Genomic DNA, 23,855 nt, shown 5'->3' with positions numbered 1-23,855 from the left:
AGTACAGGACTTGCAGAGTCATTTATGGTGAGAACTGTGAACCATGGGTGATACCTTTTTAAAATTTAGAACTGTTCATAGCTACTCTGAACCCTTGAGGATAGAGTAGGATATAAATGTAAATAAGTGAATTGGGCTATTGAGTGTTGATTCAGACTTGAATCGCAATCCTATGCAATGTACTTTAAAGGAGTTTTTACTGGGTTCATTGGGGATTTCTCACAGCTAAGAGTGCATAGGGTTGCATATTTTCATAGTGTTTCAGCCTGCAATCCTATAGCCATTTACCTGGGAGTAAGCCCTATTGAACTCAGTGAAACTTACTTCTGAGTAGACATGTATTGGGTTGCAGTACTAGTGATGAAGAGCTGAGCTGATGAAAGATTTTGCATAAAAAATAGGACTGTAGAATGGAATGTTCAGAATGATTGAAATGAAGAATGACAGACGTATAGTTGGTGCTTCTCCTTCACCAGAGGAATGGAGAGCAAATTTTGGTGAATGAAAATAGCAAAACACTAGTAAATTATTAGAATTGCAATAAATAAATAAATATGCTGAAAATCATTCTAGCAATGCATGCCTTTGGCTTTTTTTTTTTGCCTCAAGATAGTATCTTAAGTTTCATCTAGGTTTTGTTGTACATGCTTAGCATTTAATGGTGAATGAAATGGCTTGCCTTACCAGACTTTCACACCAGGATTCTACAGTTTCATCAGTCCAGTTGCCACCTAATGTGATATTAATAGACGATATTTTATATAACGTTATGACATTATTTGCAAGCCATTTTGTATTTCAGTATTCTGAGCAATATGCTGGCCTCCTCAAATGTCAGCAGCATACGTCACCTTTTCGTTACAATGGTTTTTCACAAAGCTGCAATCATCAAACCCACCAAATTCACATCAAGTTGAAAACAACTTGCCCTGTGGAAAGGTGATGAACACCATGCAAAGACTGCAAAAGTCACTGAGGGAAGGAAACAAAGTTGTTAGTTGAATCCTACCTTTCTGGCATACAGTCTGGATGCGTAAAATACTAGCTTCGACTCAAAATTATTCATATAGTTTTCAAAAGTTATGTAGCACTAACAAAAGATCTTCCATTGACATTTAGTTATTGCTGTGTGTTGAAAATACATTTTTACCATGTGGGCTGATGAGAAGTGACACTTTCTACCCAAAATGCAAGTTTGCAATTGCTTGGTTTCCAGAAACCGTATGATTACACCTAGCACCTATGAGAGAGAAAGAAAACAATGTCCTCCTTATAAACGCAGAGTGAATGAAAAGCATTAAAAATTAGAACTCAAAAGACTGAGCTGCTGAGGTTATCTGTGCCTGTTGGTGGCACAGTGTGCATTCAAGGCCTCTTTAGATAAACCCCATAAATTGTTTCCAAAGAATGGAAGAGTTATTTGTTAAACTGTGTAGCTGAAGTTGCCTTTCAAACTCTTCATGTGGCTCTCAGGATTGAATTTTCCTTTTCCAATAATTACAATGGGAATAATTTGCAGCTCCTGCAAGTATCAGAAGGGGTCTATTCTTGACATACAGGACTGACATTGGAATGTCAGGTGAAAACTGACAAAAGACCTCCAAGGCAAATCTTAGTACTTGGATAGGCTTGTGCAGATTTTAAAAAATAAATTAAAAATGGTAAATGCAAGAAGATAGAAAGAAGAAATCAAGGCAGAGGAGATTTGTAGTCAGTGAAGAAGGGAAGGAATGATAAAGGGGATTATTAGAGAAGAAAGGGAGATCAAAGATGGAAGAGAGGAAGAACCGTTTCCAAAATTGTGTGGTGGTCTTAGAAGTGGTAGTGTGTGAATGCTGGTGGTGGTTATAGTATAACCATTTTTAAGCAGCAAATTTTCATATTATCTTAATTGCATTTGCAAATTAATCCCAATTTATAGATGGGGGACTGTGACAAAAAGCCAACCTGCCTCCTCCCTTCTGTTACACCTCTGGGTAACAAGGTATGCCCAACCATCCGTAGGCACCCAAATCTGCATTACTCCACATCAGAGAATCTGGGGTTAGGTAGCTTTCATCTTTCATGCTTCCATGATCCATCAATATGTTAACTAAGGTGCACACACAAAGTAACTCGACAGAGTGTGATCAGGTCCTCTCTGGATGTGTTGTTGTTGTTATGTGCCTTCAAGTCGATTACAACTTATGGCGACCCTATGAATCGGTGACCTCCAAAAGCATCTGTCATGAACCACCCTGTTCAGATCCTGTAAGTTCAGGTCTGTGGCTTCCTTTATGGAATCAATCCATCTCTTGTTTGGCCTTCCTTTTTTTCTACTGTTTTCCCCCGCATTATTGTCTTCTCTAGTGAATCTTGTCTTCTCATTATGTGTCCAAAGTATGGTCACCTCATTTTCATCATTTTGGCTTCTAATGACAGTTCTGGTTTAATTTGTTCTAACACCCAATTATTTGTCTTTTTCGCAGTCCATGGTATCCGCAAAGCTCTCCTCCAACACCACATTTCAAAGTAGTTGATTTTTCTCTTAATCTCTTTTTTCACTGTCCACCTTTCACATCCATACATAGAGATTGGGAATACCATGGTCTGAATGATCCTGACTTTAGTGTTCAGTGATATATCTTTGCATTTGAGGATCTTTCTAGTTCTCTCATAGCGGCCCTCCCCAGGCCTAGCCTTCTTCTGATTTCTTGATTATTGTCTCCATTTTGGTTAATGACTGTGCCAAAATATCAATAATCCTTGACAAGTTCGATGTCCTCGTTGTCAACTGTAAAGTTACATAAATCTTCGGTTGACATTATGTTAGTCTTTTTGACTTTCAGCTGTAGTCCTGCTTTTGTGCTTTCCTCTTTAACTTTCATCAGCATTCGTTTCAAGTCATTACTGGTTTCTGCTAGTAGTATGGTATTGTCTGCATATCTTAAATTATTGGTATTTCTTCCTCCAATTTTCACATCTCCTTCATCTTGGTCCAATCCTACTTTCCGTATGATATGTTCTGCATATAAATTAAACAAATAGGGTGATAAAATACACCCCTGTCTCATACCATTTCCAGCTGGGAACCAATCAGTTTCTCCATATTCTGTCCTTACAGTAGCCTCTTCTCCAGAGTATAGGTTGCACATCAGGACAATCAGATGCTGTGGCACCCTCATTTCTTTTAAAGCATTCCATAGTTTTTCATGATCTACACAGTCAAAGGCTTTGCTGTAATCTATAAAGCACAGGGTGATTTTCTTCTGAAATTCCTTGGTCCGTTCCATTATCCAACGTATGCTTGCAATATGATCTCTGGTGCCTCTTCCTTTTCCAAATCCAGCTTGGACATCTGGCATTTCTTCCTCCATATATGGTAAGAGCCTTTGTTGTAGAATCTTGAGCATTACTTTACTTGCATGGGATATTAGGGCAATAGTTCGATAATTACTGCATTCCCCGGGATCCCCTTTCTTTGGAATTGGGATGTATATTGAACGCTTCCAGTCTGTGGGCCATTGTTTAGTTTTCCATATTTCTTGACAAATTTTTTGTCAAAATTTGGACAGATTCAGTCTCAGTAGCTTGTAGCAACTCTATTGGTATGCCATCTATTCCTGGTGATTTGTTTCTTCCAAGTATTTTAAGAGCAGCTTTCACCTCACATTCTAAAATTTCTGGTTCTGCATCATACGGTTCCTCCATGAACGAATCTGTCTTCCTTGCATCTCTTTTACAGAGTTCTTCAGTGTATTGTTTCCATCTTCCTTTTATTTCATCTCGGTCAGTCAGTGTGTTCCCCTGTTTATTATTCAACATCCCTACTCTTGGTTTAAATTTCCCTTTCTTTTCTCTAATCTTTTGGAATAGGACTGTTGTTCTTCCCTTTTTGTTGTCCTCTTCTATTTCTATACAATAACTATTATAATAGTTCTCTTTGTCCCTGTGTACTAGTCGCTGTATTGTTGCATTTAGGGTTCTGACCATGTTTCTATCTCCTCTTGCTTTTGCTTTCCTTCTCTGACCTCTCCATTGAGGTCTTTATCTCCTTTTAACTAGAGGTATTGTCTTTTTGCATTCTTTCCTGATAATGTCTCTGACTTCACTCTATAGATCTTCTGGTTCTCTGTCAATTAAGTTTAAAGCCTCAAATCTGTTCCTTATTTGACCTTTATATTCTTCTGGGATGTTTTGGCATTATGATTGCTTTGTTGTTGTTCTTTAGCTTTACTCTGATTTTCAATATGACCAGTCTGCTCCTGGTCTTGTTTTTGCAGAAAGTATGGAACTTCTCCACCTTCTGCTACCAGTTATATAATCATTTTGATTCCTATACTGACCATTTGGTGATGTCCACGTGTACAGTCGTCTTTTCAGTTGCTCAAATTATGTGTTTTCAAGAAACAAATCATTGGCTTCACAGAATTCAATAAGTCTTTCTCCTTCTTCATTTCTATCTCCTAAGCCCCATTTCCCCACAATTCCTAGTTCTTCTCTGTTCCCTGCTTTTGCATTCCAGTCCCCATGATTATCAGCACATCTTGTTTTGGTGTGTGATCAATTTCTTCCTGTACTTCTGTGTAAAATATCTCCAATTCCTCTTCTTCTGCATTTGCCGTTGGAGCATAGGATGATGGTTATGTTAATAGGTTTCCCGTTTAATCTCATGGATATCACTCGCTCAGTCCTTGCATTGTAGCTCCTAATTGCTTTTGCCACATCACTTCTCACTATTAAAGCAACCCCATTTCTTCTTAATTTCTCATTTCCTGCATAAAATATTTTGTAGTTCCCTGATTGAAAATGTCCCATTCCTGTCCATTTTAATTCACTCACGCCAAGTATTGTAATGTCAATACATTCCATTTCTTGCTTGACAATTTCTAACCTTCCCTGGTTCATGCTTCTCACATTCCATGTTCCTAATGTGTGTGTCGTACAACTCCGGACTCTCCTTTCGAATCTGTGCGCATCAGCCTCTGGGCTTCCTTTTGGCTTTGACCCAGCTGCATCATTAGTCACAGCACTACTTGTCCTTGTCCTTTGTTCTTCCCCAGTAGCTCAGTGAGTGCCTTCTGGCCTGGGGGTCTCATCTTCTACCACTGTCTTGTGTTGCATTTTGGATACTCTGTTCATAGGGTTTTCGTCGTAAGAGATGCTATCTGACTAGAGCTTCTGAATTTCCACTTCTTCTCTGGAAGCTTTCTGACCTCCATAAGGAATAGTCTTGATTGCAAAATGTTCTTCTTTGCATTGCTGGCTGAGGGTTAAGACATGACTCTTTGCCCATGGAATCCAGGTAGATCCCTGTTCCCCCACCTGTAAACTGCTTTGAAATATGGGTTATTGCATGTTACGTTTCCAGGTGAGTAACGTGTTAGCTATTGTAATTTATTATTTATTCAATTTGTTAGTAGCCTTTATGGGACAGCCTTTTAGCTAGTTAATTCTGGGTTTTTTTAAATTTTCTTTTAAAAAGCAACTTCCAATTTCTGAATCTGTCTTGGTTGTTAAATAAAAAGACTTTGGCATGATGATGATGATGATGCTTTTTTCAGAAAAGTGAAACTCCAAGCAACTTACAAATGCATTGATTAAACCTCCTTGCATAGCCTGGATTGGTTTTATAAGTGAAAACTATAAGTCTGAATTGTCTATGCGTTCAAACTAAGAGTTATTAACATGGATGGTGGTGGCACTGCCTTGGTGTAGCAAAGCACATCTGACAGCTTATTATACCACATGAGAAGATGGCTGTGCTTGAGTTCATTTGTCAGAGGGACTGACTGTGTAAGAGTGTCAAAATGGCCTACCCAATATGACACAATGACTTGGTTGCCAAGGCTGAATTTGACCCCAAGTCCAAACCCACTCTCTCTTCCTGAATGGTGATATAGCAAAAATCTAGTTCTATGTGAATATTAATGTTTTAAGCATGGAAAAACACAGAGACAGTGTTATACCATGCCAAATTATAAACTACTGAAGGATGAATGGATCTCAGATGCTTTCAGACACAGCTCCTAGAAAATCTAATGAGCTTCTATGATTTGTGAAAGTATTTGCATCCCTGTTTCTAACTCTTACAAAACTCATGCTTTGAAACAGGATTTATTTTACAAAATTTATCTTCTGCTTGATCATAACAAAACAGTTCCACAGCCACTCAGATTGAAGGGACAGAAATATGGCAATCCTAGACTGTCCATGCTAGTGCTCTGTCATGATAAAGTGTTCAGACTTACAGTTCAGAACAAATGGACAAAAACATAAAAAACTGCAGATCTAGGGAGTATGAAGAAAATGAGAGCAATGTACAACTGATTCACATATTCTTAGATGTGGTTGTATGGGCATGTCACTGTTCACAGATGAATGAGATGTCCCTTTCCTGTAAGCAAATTTAGTAAGCAAATTTAGTTACTACTATTTCATTTATGGAAACAAAATTGTTGACAGCATATCATATTTTCCTACATGAACAGCAGAGAGAAGAGTAGTTTCCTAGAAGAAAATGAAATAATTGAAAAGAAATGGAATTACTCACTGTCAGGGTTAGATTAACAGGGGAGGTAGTCAAGGAAAGATTGATGTATTGGGGCAAACTGTCTAAAATTAAATAATGTTTGCCATTTGTAGGACAGCAGAAGGGATATCTACACTTCTGTATACATTTTATAATGACATCATCCAGATGGATTTCTTTGTCCACTTTCTATTTAAAACAATACCTGTGCAGGCCTTATTTTCAAAAATAATGAACACTCATCTAACACATGGCCACAACGTTAGTCTCTTGGCTACAGAGGAAGTTTAAGAGGATAAGTGCCTGCTAAAGTCTCAGGGATTATAGACAGGGTGACCACTTATGCATAACCAAAAAGAGGAAATGAAGAGGAAATGAATAACCAAAAAGGATGATTTAAATAAACTTTGCATATGCTGATTTATATGTATAGGTGCAAATCTAGAAATAATTATAATGTAAATAGGAATACAGTCCATCTCATCATAGCAGGCAGATGGTGACCTGTGCCTGCTCAGTCTGTTGTCCAGGTGCTAAATGTTGCTGTGACCTCTTTTCTTTTTTTTACTCTTTAAACCTGATTTGGACCATGCACTCTGTCAAATGGAGGAGTCCTCTGTTAAGCAGAACACACGGCCATCACAAAATACAGAGGATCTTTAAGGGGTCCTGTATCACTTGGGGGAGGCATTGAATGTATGACCTGGAATATTGTTATCCTTTGTAGCATGCATAAATAATTACTAGTGAATGGAATCACAAATGTAACAGCTCTGAAACAGAAACAACAAAGGCGCATTTAAACTTTACTGATTTGAACTGGTTTAACACTCATTCCTTCTCCCCAGGTTAGCCTGGAGACTGCAGTTCTATAATAGAGGCTAGGAATCGCTGAGAAAGAATTCTCAGCATCCTCACAAAACTATGGTTACTACTACTCGTGCTTAAAAAAAAGAGAAGAAGCTATAACAGTTTTACTGGCAAAAAACTGATATGGTAGAACTTTGGCACTAAAAGAATTTTAGTCAGTCTCCCTGAAGTCTATCGAAAAATTATATTTGTATGGCTTTATTTCAGTCACTACTAACAATAGGGGAGCACGCTCTTTTCTGTGACATAAAGAGCAACATCCTCTGATTCTTGGAGTCAGTTATGCCGCGTACTCTGACATAGTAGCCGCTACTAGTTATTGTGCAGGGCCCTCCCAGAATACTGCATTGGCAATGCTTACTAGCAGGAGTGATGAATTTGGTGGATGCCTAAATGGGAGGTGGACAGAGCGGCATGCTGCTTCAGTGATAGGGGTACAAAGTCTGCTTGTGCTGATATGACACTATTGCATTGGCTGCCATAATTTCCCTTATATTACGATATTTAATAAAATGTATAAAATGCTTCTGAGAGCAGTGGTTCCCAAACTCCTCCCCCCCCCCAGTCTTGGCTGACCATTTAATGATTTTTCTGCTTGTAGCAGTTTTAATGTGCTGTGCTGGATGCTATATGATTTTTTTATTGTTGTTGTAGCTTCTTTTATTTCCATAGAATTCAAATACAATAAATACAATAAAAATACAATACAAGAAATAAAGAAGCAATAAAAATATGCATCAACACCATTAAAAGCAAATATATTGTACAGTTTAAACTTCTTAATTCTAACCCTAACACCCAGACGACCTGAATGAAGCTCATGGACCACTGGAAATCCACAGGCCAGTTTGGGAACCCCTCATTTAGAGGTATACTGCCTGTGATCCTTTAAGTGGTAGACCAGAAAGTTTCTCTAAAAAGGAAGGACGCAAATAGCTCTGTGACTCTCAGCTAATGAGTAAACTACCCAGTGCTGAACTCACCCAGGATATCTGTTTTATACTGCCAGATGGTAAGAAGGATTTTAGGAAGATCTGAATGGTAAACTGGTTGTCTGTAAGGCTGCTTGTACTGATTAAACAGGGAAAGGTGAAGCAGTTGGTGTTCATAAAAGGATCAAGAGGCTGTACCCTTCCCTAGCAACCACAAAAACTCCTTAAGCAATTCCTTAAGGAAACACACCCTAAAAAGGGACATACAATTTAAGAAGTCTACTTACTTGCTTAACATAAACAGAAATTCTAAATGCTTTCCTCCAGCCATTATCCTTAAACAAATGCTGTTAGCTCTGATTTTTATTCAGTTTTCAGTAATAACCTATAGGGGCCTAACAGAAGAATGAGACACAAGAGAGAAACGGCTTAGATATTTCTAATGTCCTCATTGATTTTTAATCCCAAGTAATTTCTCTCCTGTTAGTTTTTCCCCCTCTGCAAAACAACAAAGAGAGAGAGAGAGATCAGTGTTGTGACTCCAACTGATGTCGCTTCTCAGAACATGCCCAGACGACAAGAAAATGGTTTCTTAGGCAACAGCAATTATGTGAAATCTGTTAGTACCCTCCCTCCTTCCTATTTCTCTTCACTTTTAGCTGTTCACAAATAAGCAACAATGAAGCACTGGACCTCTAGCATGTAATTGAAATTTATCAGGATAAATCATTGCAGGACAGATTACATTAAATGACCACATTCCTCGTAAACATTTAAGCATTGTACAATTTGCTTTACGCTAAGCATCAGTTCCCTACAAATAACAAAGCTAAAAAAGAAAAACAAGAATTATCAGTAAAATTTAAAGTGTTAATACACTTCTTCCATGCAGTGTGTGGTATAATATAATCACAGGAAAGTTTCTCCCACCCTTGATTTGGTTGAGGATCACCCATGAGCCACACTTGGCCCTGAAACAGGCTCATGCTATGTCTGCATGGGAGTTGATGGGACTGAGGGGTACTTGTGTCTTCAGACAGGGGATTTGACTACATGGCATTCTAGTCCTTCTCAGACTGTTGTGGTGTAAATTGAAGTGTACAGACTTCTCAGAAATCATGAGACGGTTGCTTCCTCCAGAGAACATGCACAAATTTTCAGAATATTAGTATACATGTTGCATGCAACAACGGTATTTATTGATTTCTCATGTTTTCTAAAGTCATCATTTGTGACCTTTAACACTGACCTATTCATTTCCATTTATCTGTACATTGTTCATCTCCTTAATCTTCTATTCACTTTCTAACAAGCAGTCAGAAGCACAAAATGTACAATTGTGAACAATGGCTACTTGTTTTTTTTATATCAAGTACTATTTAAAACTATTCCTAAGGGCTATATAAATAAGCACCCTAAAGCATTTGTTCAGGGACAGTTATTAACTCACATCAGATTTGTTGTTTGGAGAACACATCCAGGATGAATCCAGTTCAACATTACCCAAAGAACAAAAAACTCTAGTTTACAGCCACACTACAGCAAAACAAGGCAGAGCTGCTTGGAGGTATGATAAATGTTTAGACACTTTTTTGTATTGTTGTGAAAACACCATTGTATAATATCAGGATAAAGTGGCAAGATTTTATTTCATTGTGTCCTTTTCCTATAAATGTATCTGTCACATAGGTATAGGAATATAATGTATTAAGTTTCTTTGTTACATATAGTCCCTGAGCTCCTGCTTCACAATCTGTGGAGCCCAGCAACCCAATGCTACTGCAGATCATAGAGTGGGATCCCAGGAAATGTAAGCGGTGCAGGCTCGCCCACTGCATCTACTTTTTCTGTTGCTGCATCAGTGTGCTAGAGCACTGTGCACACATGCCAGCCATCACCCAAGATGGCGGTGGGGGCAAGCATGTCCACACAGCATACTGACACACAATTTAAGCCTGTGCCCCCTGCATCAGGAGGGGGTGTTGAGGAGCATGATGATGCAGGCATGGGGCAGTCTGGTGCCCAGGGCTCCAGTCATGCCTGGCGCCAACCCATTTCCAGGCATCATGTTAAACCATAGTTTAGTACAGGGGTGACTACTCCGTGGCTCTCCAGATGCTGCTGGACTACAGCTCCCATCATCCCTGACCATGAGCTGTGTTGGCTGAGATTGATGGGAGCTGTAGTTCAGCAGCATCTGGAGAGCCACGGAGTGGCCACCCCTGGTTTAGTATTATGAGAATAAGCTATGATGAACTTCGAGCTTATGTACTCTGCTCCTCCTATGTAAGCATGAGGTGAAGTCTGAATGCTTTCAGTTCTATTTTTACTTAACCTGAGCTTCTCATAGCATCCAAATTCACAAAGTGTGGTTAATTTTAACTATGGTTTGCTTAAGCAAGCCAACTTCAAATAATAGTTTATTGTTTTTTGCCTGGTAAATGGGAAGAACTAGCAAGAAAGACTGGGAAATTAGAAAGGTGAGGTGCACGTCCCAGTGTGATTTGAGGTCAGCTCAACTGGGGTCTCGGTCTGACCCAAAATAATATACAGATAACAAATCATGCAACCTCCCCAAAGGCAAATACCCCACAACCAAACAGCCCCCCAAATCCAGTCAAAACACACACACATACACACCCAAAAAAGCAGGCAGTTCCCCCCAACAAACAATGCAAGTAAAGCACCCTCATGAATCCCACAGGGATTCTGGGGAAAGGGAGATAAGAGGGAGAGGTGGCCTGATGCCTGCACTTCATTTTCCAGACAGCCCACCCATTGTAAAACAAAATGAACACACCTCTCAGTTAAAAAATAATAATAATTGGAAGGACCATCGAGGGCTTGGCTGGCACTAAGGGGGATTTTGTGGGCACTTGTTGGGGACCCCAGGCTTAGTCCTATGTGGATTAGCCTGCACAAACTTGAATGAAGCATTGGGCTTGTTTTCTTCCTCCTCCTCTCTCCTTGACATTGCTGAGTTTAATTTTGTTTTTAAGCTTACTTGCGAATCAGGGGTCCTGGTTTAAAACAAATAATGATTAGTTAAATCAGCCAGCTTCATAACCTTTACAGTTTGAAGTTGGCTTGTTTAGCAAGTAACTTTTCTTTATCGCAAGACATTGTAAGATGGTTGTGATCATGAAAAATCCATCATTGGGGAAAGTCTTGAGTGAGAAGACTTTCTAGAGCTCTTCCAGATAAAGCTTTTGTTATGAACTTGCCCTGCCTTATTCACTGAATTTTTCAGAGGGTCCCATTCCTATTTATTTATTTAATTAATTAACAAAATTTATATACCACTTGAATGTAAAGACTTCTAAGCCATTTACAAGAAATATTAAAATTATAGTTTATGGGCATGTAAATGTTCAGAAATACTCTTTTTAAAGTGTTTTTTTTCTGGAATACACCCACAAACACTTTGGTTAAAGATGATGATAGTCTACTTATCGGAAGAAACTTGGCAGGCCTTGTAAGCTCTACCACTTTGTGATTTCAGATAAAATATACTATTTATATCAGAGTACTGCTCCATCAGGAAAGTAGCTTATCACATCGTCTGCTACAGGTATTTAATGTGAAATGAGCAATTCGATTAAAAAGAAAAGTATTACTCACTTTGGTGGCTTCCTTAAATAGTTTTCTTAGGGAGCTTTTATCGCATCAGAGAATTGTAGAACTGAAGGCCTTACCTATCATGGCCCAAGCTATCAATTTTCAAACAATTATTTTGAAAATCCCTGTGGTTCCTTGGGAATTTATCAGGAGGTCCTCAGTACAATGAGTAATAGCAGACAAGCATCTCTTACAGATAATGTTTGTGCACATGAGCAAGGGTCGAATGATCTGTCAATTTCAGTTCTCTCATTTTCTCATTTTTCTAATATTGAATTCGGTTCTTCACATTCCTGCAGCAATTTGCAAATATTTTTAAAAGGTCTTCATGAAAATTCTTTGGCATTTTAGTGTGAATTTCTTCTAATAAATACATTGTAATGCAGTTTTAACTAAAGTACACATTTTTGCAAGCAAATTATCCTACTATAATGCATTGTTGTATGTTATTTTCACCAATATATTCATTTTGCACAAACCTTCCCCAAATATATGAATTTCTATAAACATTGCACGGTTGGAGAAGAACACAACAAAATTCAGATAAGTGCAGATTTCGAAGGATGGCTGTGTCTTGATTCTCATATTGTCTTGGAATGTACGAATTTGAAAAATTCAGCTTTAAATGCAAACTAAATTGAATTTCTTCCCCCATCCCTATCTAGAACACTTTTCTGTTGTGGAGGGAGTGAACTCCTCCCCACTCACAGGCCAGTGGGGATAGGGGAATGCTTTTCTGACTCCAAAAATGTTGACCCTGTTACAAGAAAGCATTTAGACTGATGTTTTGTATTATATTGTATTTTATTGTATCTATGTTCACCGCCCAGAGAGCTATTGCTAGTCGGGCGGTATATAAGTTTTAAAAATAAAATAAATAATAAATTTTTATATTCAGCATGTCATCCTGTTCAACAACATTGTGGTCATCTCCAGTGCACCAGCAGAACTGAGGACAGGAGTGATAAAATATTGTGGGAACAATTTGTTTCTGATTGCTACTGACCCTGATTGAGACATCTGATTAAATGTCACTATAGGATTCCTTGATTGCCTTCTATCCTATTTCAATCTAATCATCAAACATGTTTGAATCGATCAAGACAGGTAAACCAAGTGAGCCATGTTATCTTTAGTAAAGCATTAAAATGAAGATTGTAATAGATAAGTACAAAAAAGAAAACAAATATAAATATATTGCCATCCTTTCTTTCTGGAGAAAGGGTGGGATGTAAATTTTATTGTTATTGTTATTATAAGCTATTTATTTCAAGCTTTTGTTGCTATTACTATGTATTTGTGAAATATTAAAAATAATAAGAAAGTCAATGAAATTAACTGTTCAAATTTTCATCTTAAGAAAAACAGTGTATGTGTGATAAACTTTCTACTACAGTATTTTCAATTCCTATAACATTTGGATGTGGTGGAATACATCTAGAATTCATTCAATGCAACCACAAAATCTGCCCCCCCCAAAAAATCTCTGTTCCATTTATTTCTTTATTATCACACCTTCCCTCCAAAGAGCTCAAGGTGGTGTACCTGGTTCTTCCTCCTCCCCATTTGATCCCGAAAGCAACCCTGACAGATAGGTTAGGTTAGGAGATATAGTGACTGGCCCAAAGCCACCCAGTAAGCTGCATGGCTGCATGCAGAGTTGAACCCTGATTTTCCAAGTCAAACACTAAACACTATACCACACTCACTCTCCCTTTGAAGCATAGTTAGCTGCTAATCCAGGATGTATAATGACAGCATGGAAGCTAGCTGCCAGGGCCGGCTCCAGGCATGCGGGGGCCCTTGGGCATCAGCTTGCCCTGGCCCCTGGTGTGTGTGTGCACGCGTGTGTGGCCCCCACGGTCCCCCTACCTGTCTAGTCTTTACCATTGCCCTTAATGAAGATGCCGGCCATGGTTTCCCTAAGGGGAATGAAGCCTCCGCCGCCATCTTTGTTGATGGCACACGTGCACATCTCTGCCATCAACTAATATGTCGGCAGCAGCTTCAGTACCTTAGGGAAGCTGCGGCCTTCATCTTCATTAAGGGCAATGCTAAAAAGCCGGCTGACAGGTAAGTGGGGGGTGTGGGGGGCGCAGATCACGGAGGGGGAGTGGAGGGCCCCTCAGGAGCCCCTCAGGGGCTCCTGTAGCTCCGGGGCCCTCAGGCTAGTGCCCAACCTGGCTGCCCTTTAGAACTGGCCCTGCTAGCTGCTAGCATGTATTTTGAGTAGTTGAAAGAGATCAGTTTGTATAAGGCCACATAGGTCCAGTTTGTACATAGTGCTAAGCTAAACATGACCTGGCACAAACAAGCAAACATGCAGGGTCTCGGAGCAAAGATTGTGGCCACTGTGCTCCTCCCTTGGTCCTGTTAATGCTGCGCAGAGAGTTAAAGGTTCACCTGTTTGACCAAAGGTGACACTGGAACAAAATTAATGAATGTGAACACCATGGAAACCATGATTTCACCATATCACCTCTAATTTTCATGCAGCACAACCCTGTGCATGTTTATTAGGTTGCAAGTCCTACTGGGTCCTCTGGAGGTTACTCCCAAGCACCTAAATGTAGAATTACAGCCTAAAGCATAGTAAAATCATTGCTAAGTACTTTAGTACTAGAAATGTCTGAATGATTGATGTCTCTGTGTGCGTAGGACTGCAGCCCTGAAACCCCTTGCTTCTCTCAAGCTCTAGCTCTTTGCTTTGCAAAGAACTGTTTCAAACTTATCATGCATGTTGCTTTCTTTAAATAATTGCTCCCATGTGTGTACAAAGACTTAATGATCTACTTATTACAGCAGGCTTTTATGTCTCAAATCAGTTCTCAATTTGAATAACCAGACAACACTTTCAATAAATGGCAGACATTGAAATTTCCTATTTTGGACAGAACAAATCTTATCTGGCAGATGTTTAATAATTCTTTTTTCTGCATGTGATATTTGTTTTAATATCTAAATAAGGGAATACAAATGTTGCCTTGTTTATGTTAGGAAAGTAAACTTTAAGAATACTATTAAACTCATGTCTTAGATACACTTAAAGGAGCTTTTTGCAGGGGCCACAAAATATTCTGATTTAATTTATCGTGCTCTTTTAAGCTGGGTCTCTTCAAGAGATTACTTTTGAGCAGTCTAATCCCTACTGTTTAATATTTAGTGTATTATAATGTACTGTAATGTATTGTACAAGGGGCTGCCCTTGAAGACAGCAAGAAAATGCTACTAAAATTCTAACTTGTCAGACTAGTTTATTCTAAGTTAGTTATTCTAAGTTAACTGTACTCAGCTGGAATACATCAAAGCATCCTTGAATGAAACGGCTTGAATGAAATAATACCAGCAGAGTAGAAATAGACCTGTTCTCTGACTCACTTCCCCTTCTGGCTCAGAGAAAGACTCAGAAGGGAGGAGGTATTGCCAGGGAAGCTATTGTTTCCTGCTCCAGGGCTGGCCAAGCCAGAAGACATGTCTTTGCCAGGCTCCTCAGACCCAGAAAGCATTCCCACAATGCAGTCTTCACACACACACACGACATAGGAGCCAATGGCTGTAGAATTAGACACTGGCCTTTTAAGAAAGAGAGAGCTCATCAGATGGGCAAGGTTAACAGGAGATTCAGGAACAGGGATGTCCCCTACATCTTCTGCTATAAAGAGAGGTGCAAATAATTCATTCAGCTTCTTGGCAATTTCTTTTTTCTCCTTTAGCATACATTTCACTCCCTTGTTACCTAAAGGTCTAACCGCCTACCTCTTTCCTGTTTCACATTCCTTATTGTGTGCTTGCATTTCTTTTGCCAAATTTTATGTTCTTTTTTTATTCTCATTTGGACAAGACACCCAGTTCCTGAAGGAGGCCTTCTTGCCCCTAATAGGTTCCTTGACTGTGCTCATTAACTATGCTGGAATCCTGTTGGCCCTGGTGAAATCTTTCCTGTATACATTCTAGCTGTGCTCCTGTTATTGTGGTTTTGAACAAACCCCAAGCATTCTGGGGAGAAAGTCAAGCTTGTTGACTTTCTCTTTCAACTTCCTTTTTACCAGTCCCTTCATTTTTAGGAAGTTTCCTCTTTTGAAGTCTAATGTGACTGTGCTGGATTTCTTAGCAATTGTCACTTACATATAGGTTGAAACTGCATCTCATATATTCTCAGTTATCATTAGAACAGCCTTGTAAGGAGGGTCTGTAAACATATTGAAGATGGGAGGGGAAGAAGTTGAAAGAGAGCAATTTTTGTAAAGCCATCTAATAAGTTCACAGCTAAGGAAATTTGAACCAAGAACTTCCTGACTCCTAGGTGTGTTGTATTCTTAACATGCTAGCTGTTAACATGTATGTACTCTTAGGGTGCTGTGGCTCTGACAGTGCAAGGGGGTTGATATCAGGAAGACTAGCCCCCTTGCCAGTGAATGCATAGGGTCAAGGGTTCTTCCTTTCTCCCTTCCTCTGTGTCTACATAGAGTCCTTGTATGTCAAACGTTAGTTCACCTAATCTCACAGGTTATCAACAGCCATAGTCTATAGTGTAGGTGGAGAATAGAGGAGACCTCACTCAAGAATTCTTGAGTCTTGGGAGGTACCAGAAATTTTATATTTGGGAATCAGACTTCAGAACAGTTTTTATAATATATGCTATTTATTCATATCTTGCACACTACAACTAATAAAATGCATTCTAGATAGCCATCACTGCAGAAACAGAAAAATTGAAATATATATATCAGCATGAAAGAAGTTGCTGGACATCCATTTAACATCAAATAGTAACATTCGGAAGACACATCTTAGTTAAAACAAGTTACAATAGATGAAGGACTGGGTTAAATTCTAAGTCATATTACAGAGCCAAAGTTACAAAGTACATGGAAATACATGACATGATACATCACCCATCAGATATCATGGATGGAATAGATGGATGGTTTTCTCCTGCATTCTTCGACCCCCCACTCCAGCAGAGCTGAGGGGTCCTGAGTGCTATTCAACCTGGCTTTTTATACACTTTCTTATCAAAGGAAAGGTGTGTTCCCATGGTCTTATCAGCTACTGCCTGTTCACAGCTCTTTACCATGCCTCTTTCTACAGCCACAACTCCCTGGAAAGTCTGCTTTGCCCTGTCTGCAAGTACCAGCCAGCCGTATAAGAAACTTCATTTTGCTTCATGTTGATAGTAAACATAACACATTTGCTGTCTGCCCAGACATTTTATCTCTATGTCTGTACTCTGCTTTAAGAAAACATTGTTCAGAAGGGAGGGTTGGAGAAACCCATTTTCAAAAGAGAACTTTTTCTTTATGCTCTATGCCATACTAAGCTACAAGCTAAGCCATTTTAAGCTTATGTAAATGATTTCAGCACTATATGCACATTTTAAGCCATTATCTGGGCTATCCCATTTCAGAGGGAATGGGGCATACTAGAGGTAGATCGACAGAGGCCTCGGACCTACACCAAAGCTCCCCCATTCTCTGGCATGCCTCAAAATCAGCAGAAAACTACACCATCCCAAGAGCTGGTGTAAACCTATGGGAGGGAAATTGAAAGGGGGGGAATCCGAAGTTATTGGATGGAAGTAAAAAAGGAAAAATGTGCGTCCTCAGGTTCCACATTGCTGGCCTAAGCCCAGCAGGCTCTGAACTTGTCAGTTTATTTGTCTTTGATTTTACTTTCCTGGCAAGAAAGGATTGGTCTGCTACACTGCAATCCTATACAAGTTTACCTGGAGAAAATCCCATTGCATTTAATAGTAAACTATTGGGCAAAACTCTATGGCAACATATAATCATTAGAAAAAATGTTTCTAATGTTTCTATGGCACCAGGAATTCATGTTTTTGCTGCTATTCTAAACTCATAAGAAGAGCCTGCTGGGTCTGGCCAGTTGTCCATCTAATCCAGCATACTGTTCTCACAGTGGGCAACCTGATGCCTGTGGAAAACCTGCAAGCTGGACACAAGCACAATGGCACTCTCCCCTCCAGCAGTTTCCAGCAATGGGCATTCAGAAGCATACTGCTTCCAACCATGGAGGGAGAGCATTCATTCATTCATTTCATTGGCAATCACTCGTGGCTGAGTAAGATTGTCTTCCAAGATAAGGTCTTTAACGGTGGGTCCGTAAGTGACTGTGGAGGACAATTCTGGATCCACACAGCCTCCCACAGTGAGGACATAGGTTTCCAGATGGAAGATGGTCACGATGAGGATTTGCTTGACGTGCTTTCCGCTTAGCTTGTTTGTCCCTTTCACCCTGTATTCATGCTTCTTCAAAGTCCATAGCACCTTTGATAATGGCTGATCTCCAGTTGGGACGCTTATGGGCCAAGACTTCCCAGTTCTCGATGCTTATGTTACATTTTTTTAGATTAGCTTTGAGAACATCTTTAAACCTCTTTTGCTGTCCACCGATATTCCGTTTTCCTTCCTTAAGTTGGGAGTAAAGGAGCTGCTTTGGAAGACGGTGATCAGGCATTCGAACAACATGGCCAGTCCAGCAAAGTTGATGTTGGAGGATCATTGTTTCAACACTGGTGGTCTTTGCTTCTTCCAATACGCTAACATTAGTCTGCCTATCTTCCCAAGTAATTTGCAGAATTTTCTGGAGGCAGCGTTGGTGGAATCTTTCAAGAAGTTGGGAGTGGCGTTTATAGATGGCCCATGTTTCATAGGTGTACAGTAAGGTCGGTAGTACAATAGTTTTGTAAATAAGCATTTTGGTCTCCCTGTGAATATCCCGATCCTCGAACACTCTACGCTTCATTCAGGAGAATGCGGCACTTGCAGAGCTCAGACGATGCTGAATTTCAGCATCGATGTCAGCTTTTACAGAGAGATGGCTGCCAAGATAAGAAAAGTGATCGACATTCTCCACCGTCACACCATTAAGCTGGATTGATGGTGCTACAGAGGGATTGGTTCGCACTTGCTGATGAAGCACTTTGTTTTTTTAATGTTAAGCGTGAGGCCAAGCTTTTCATATGCTTCTGCAAAGACTTTTAGGATAGTTTGAAGATATTCCTCTGAATGTGTAGAGACTACATTATCATCGGCATATTGAAGTTCTATGACAGAGGTTGTAATTACCTTACTTTTTGCTTTCAGCCTACTGAGATTAAAAAGTTTTCCATCTGTTCAATATGTGATTTCCATGCCAGTGGGAAGTTTCCCCTCAACAAGGTGTAGAATCATGGCGATGAAATAGCAAATAAGGTCGGAGCAATGACACATCCCTGTTTGATGCCTGATCCCAGTTTGAATGGATTACTTTGAGAGCCATTGTTATCCAAAATTGTTGCCGTCATGTTGTCATGGAGGAGTTGCAAAATATTCACAAATTTATCAGGGCATCCAATTTTCAGAAGGATGGTCCAGAGAGCAGTTTGATTTACAGTATCAAAGGCCTTAGTCAGATCAATAAACACCATATACAGAGGTCAGTTTTGCTCCCTGCATTTTTCTTGAAGCTGTTGTGCAGTGAAGATCATGTCCACTGTCCCCCTGGAAGGGCGGAAACCATTTTGGGATTCAGGGAGGATGTCTTCTGAGATAGGTAGGAGGCAATTTGCGAGGATCCTTGCAAGGATTTTACCTGCGGTAGCAAGAAGAGAGATGCCTCAGTAGTTCCCACAATCTGTTCTATCACCCTTCTTGAAAAGAGTGATAATTATGGCATCCCTAAAGTCTTCCGGGATCTCTTCCCTCATCCAGATTTTTTCGATGAGTTTATGAAGTTCTTGTGTAAGTTCAGGCCCACCTTCTTTAAATACTTCAGCAGCGATCCCATTAGGTCCACTAGCTTTGTTATTCTTCATTTGATTAATGGCTTTACTGACTTCATCCAAATTAGGGGATACTGCAAGCTCATCTCTAATGTGTTGTTGTGGGATTTGCGAGACCTCATCAGCCACAATAGAGTTATGATTATGGAGGTCGTGGTAATGCTCTTTCCAATGCAGTACAATAGACTCTTTGTCCTTTAGAAGTTTGGTACCATCTATTGAACGTAAGAGATTTGTACCATAATTTGTTGGCCCGTAGATGGCCTTTGTGGCATTTAAAAAGCCCCGTGCATCATGAGTATCTGCAAAATGCTGGATTTCTTGGGCTTTCCTTATCCACCAGGCGTTCTTAAGTTCTCTAGTTCTTCTTTGGACCTCAGCCTTTGCACTGGCATAGATGTTTTTCTTAGCAGCACAGTTAATGTCTTTTTGCCATATCTGGAAGGCTTTCCTTTTCTTGTCAATGATATGTTCAATCTCACTATCATGCTCATCAAACTAATTCTGATGTTTCTTAGTTTGTTATCCAATAGTTTGTTCACATGCTGCAACAATGGAAGTCTTCAGTTTAATCCAGTGTTCCTCAATGTTTTCAGGGAGTTCCATAGGTAGATGTTTCTTGAGAGTTGTTTGAAAGCAAGCTCGCTTAATAGGATCTTGAAGGGCGTGGATGTTCATTTTACACCTTGGCTTTCTTCCTTGGAGCCTACATTGAGGAACAATATTAATGGCCGTAGTGGATCCAATTAATCGGTGATCTGTTCAGCAGTCATCGGCACTCGTCATGGCCCTGGTGAGGAGTACATCACGATGATCTCTGGCATGGACAATTACGTAATGCAGGAGATGCCAGTGCTTCGACCAAGGGTGCTTCCATGATGTTTTAAATTTATCTTTCTGGCAAAATAGTGTGTTTGTGATAACAAGATTATGCTCTGCACATTTAGTCAGAAGTAGAATTCCATTCAGGTTGCTATTGCCAACTCCTTCTTTCCCAATGGTTTCTGGCCATAAATCAAAATCACGCCCAACTCTTGCTTTGAAATCACCCAGAAGGATAATTTTATCCTCCTTAGACATCTCTGATAAGATGGCATCCAGCTGGGTATAAAAATCTTCCTTGATGTCTTCATCAGCATCTAATGTTGGTGCATAAGCACTTACAATAGTTGCCTGCTGGTTTTGGGCGAGTTTTAATTGGAGAGTTGAGAGTTGTTCATTAATGCCAGTAGGAACTTCTTACAAGAGGTTCACAAGATCATTTTTAATAGCAAAGCCTACTCCGTGTATTCGTCGTACTTGTTCGGGTAGTCCTTTCCAGAAGAAGGTGTAACCTCCTTTTTCTTCCTTCAGTTGTCCCTCTCCTGCTCTTCGAGTTTCTTGGAGTGCTACTATGTCAATATTAAAACGTCTCAACTCCCTCACAATGATGGCAGTCCTGCGTTCAGGACGTTCACTATTTGTATTGTCCAACAATGTCCGTATATTCCACGTTCCAAAGTTCATTTGTCTTTTGCGACCGCTAAGTGGTGACCCCACTGGACGCGGTGATCCAGTCAGGGAGAGAGATGAGGCAGACTATGTTTAGCCCTCTCCCCATACGGGGTGAGCAGAGTGGATCCTGAATAGGACTGCTCAGTCATGGATACAGCTGCCGAACTACTCAACTGCCTCGGTCCTTGAGCCAGGACAACTGAGTCTGTATCCACCGCCCATGTGCCGGTCCATGACTAGGGGCTTCTGGATTTCACAGTCCTGCCCCCGTTGCCATTCACCGATCGCCATGGGACTTTTGTTTTGTTTTGGTTGGAAGACGCCTGTGTGTGAATTTGTTTTATGTGGGGAGATCAGTGCACGATGATCAACACACAATCTTGACAGAAAAAGGCTTTGATCCAATGGCATGGATACCACGATGATTGGAAGTCTTTTATTTGCTGTAGCTTTCATCCTCTTTCACCCGCTTTCACAGCCGTTTTACGTACACATTGTTATCCTCCGCCTGTTCTGCCATTGAGGACTTTCTTGGATCGTTCTTTGTCTGGTTCCTCTCCCTTGACCTTACCGCCATGGGTGACCCTGCTGGGACTACATGACTCCCGACGGCATCGATCACAGGATTCATTGGAACACACAAGCCCACTCACCACTGCAAGGTGACGATCCAGCGAGGGGGGAGGGAGAGCATAGCCACCATGGCTAGTAGCCATTGATAGCCTGATTCTATAAAAAATTATCTACTCTTCTTTTAAAACCATCCAAGTTGGTGACCATCGCTGCCTCCTGTGGGAGTGAGTTCCATAGGTTAACAATGTGGTGTGTGAAGAAATACTTTTTTTTGCCTGTCCTGAATCTTCCAGCATTCAGCTTCATTGGATGCCCCCATGTTCTAGTGTTATGAGAGAGGAAGAAAAACTTTTCTCTGTCCACTTTCTCCATGCCATGTATAATTTTGTACCCTTCTATCATGTCACCTCTTACTCACATTTTCTCTAAACTAAGAAGCCCCAAATGCTGCAACCTCTCCTCATAGGGGAGTTGCTCTGAAGTCATTGAATGCACACATAGAATTCAATGTGAAAAACAGCATCCCCATTTATTTCAGTGCCAGGGAAGCATCATGTTTCATTCAACTGCACATGGAGATGGATGATCACAGAGCATCTACATTAGAGCTACTCTGTGTGTGTGTGTGTGTTTTAAATATGAAATCAGAGGAGAAAACAAAATTAAAGGATAGAGGGCACTGGGGCACAAAAGTATATTTTCCCTTTTAAAATTAATATATATAGCACAACCCAGGGCCATAATAATTTTTATATATATCTAAATTATAAATGAACATACAATATGTATGTCTATACGTTAGTGTCCTTTGATAACTGATTTGTTTTTTACTGGACTTTAAACAAAGTTCATAATTTGATTTGCACAGACATATGAATGTGGGGAAAGCAACAAAACTGGACCCACTGGAAGAAGAAAAAACACTGCATTTACCTATATTCAGTATAAGAGAATTCTTCTACAAGTAAATTAAAAAGAAATGTTTATAGCTCATTTTAGTTGGTTTATTGTTGGCTCTGTTGCTATCTTCCATTGTTCTTCTTGTACTGCTGAAGGTTCGAATGTCCCTAGCGTTCTTTCACAGATTTCACTCCCTTATACTGTTTTAAAACCACATCAGTGATATATATATATATATATAAGTGATATATGGGCCTCATTGGCTCTGCTGTCATAAAACCATAATATGGTGATTTTCTGGTTCAGTCTGACACCTTGGATGTTCTAAAAGAAGACAAACTGGTGAAACAAGACCAACCATTACAACATACATATTAATTTCTCCTCAAGTTGAATATTGGAAAGGAAATCAATATCATGCTAGTTCCACAAGAAGATAGCTAAAGGTTATGGGCAGATTTCAGATTGACACTCTTACACATGCACTTAAAAAAGAAAAAAAATCACCCACGTTCAATTTAGCAGACTTGGTAAGACAATAAATATATACACATATGGCCTTCCACTGCATTTAGTGGCACCACCCTTGGATTAGCAAACCTTTTGTCAGTGGGGTCTTGAAATAACAAAATTACATAAATCTGCATGAACACAACCTATTGTGCTTATTTACAGTTACTTTAGCAATCCACTGGGACCCTCTCCTGCACAAATCCCATTAAACTAATCAGCAGTTTGCCAACAGCATGGCTGTCTCTACTATTTTCACTCCTGTTACCAAGGAACTCAGGACCCTAAAAGATCTGTTGTAGCCTCATATATGTGTTCTGGAGACTCACTGGGTGTGAGGGGAAAAGATTGGGTCACGATGGGGTCCCAACTGGACTTGGATTGGTTCAGAATAGTCTGTGCTACCCTCTCCCTTTTTAAGAAAGAATTCCTGCCATTGTCAGACCCAAGAGCTCTGGCAATGGTGGGCCTTTGCAGTCATGCTGGGGAAGACCTAGCATGGCTTCAGTGCCCCTCCCCTTTTGGGCATGGCATGGCCACACATGCCTATCACATAGGGGGTGGCGCAGGGTGGCTATTTAAGCCCTGCTCCACCTCCACTCAGCCTCTTTCTGGCCTTTTTAGCTCATCAGCCTTTGTTTGCTGAGAAGTTTTTTGCCTACCC

At 40.1% G+C, this 23,855-nt stretch overlaps 1 protein-coding gene across 22 annotated transcripts in view; it reads left to right on the top strand.

The window, feature by feature from the left end:
* The window catches only part of MAGI2 (membrane associated guanylate kinase, WW and PDZ domain containing 2), a 1,014,264-nt gene that overhangs the window by 486,168 nt on the left and 504,241 nt on the right, over positions 1–23,855 (top strand). The window lies entirely within an intron of this gene.

Source organism: Rhineura floridana, chromosome 8, assembly GCF_030035675.1.
Source record: "Rhineura floridana isolate rRhiFlo1 chromosome 8, rRhiFlo1.hap2, whole genome shotgun sequence".
Taxonomy (NCBI): Eukaryota; Metazoa; Chordata; class Lepidosauria; order Squamata; family Rhineuridae; genus Rhineura; species Rhineura floridana.
Note: the sequence above shows the minus strand (reverse complement) of the source record. Positions and strands in the feature narration are given on the sequence as shown.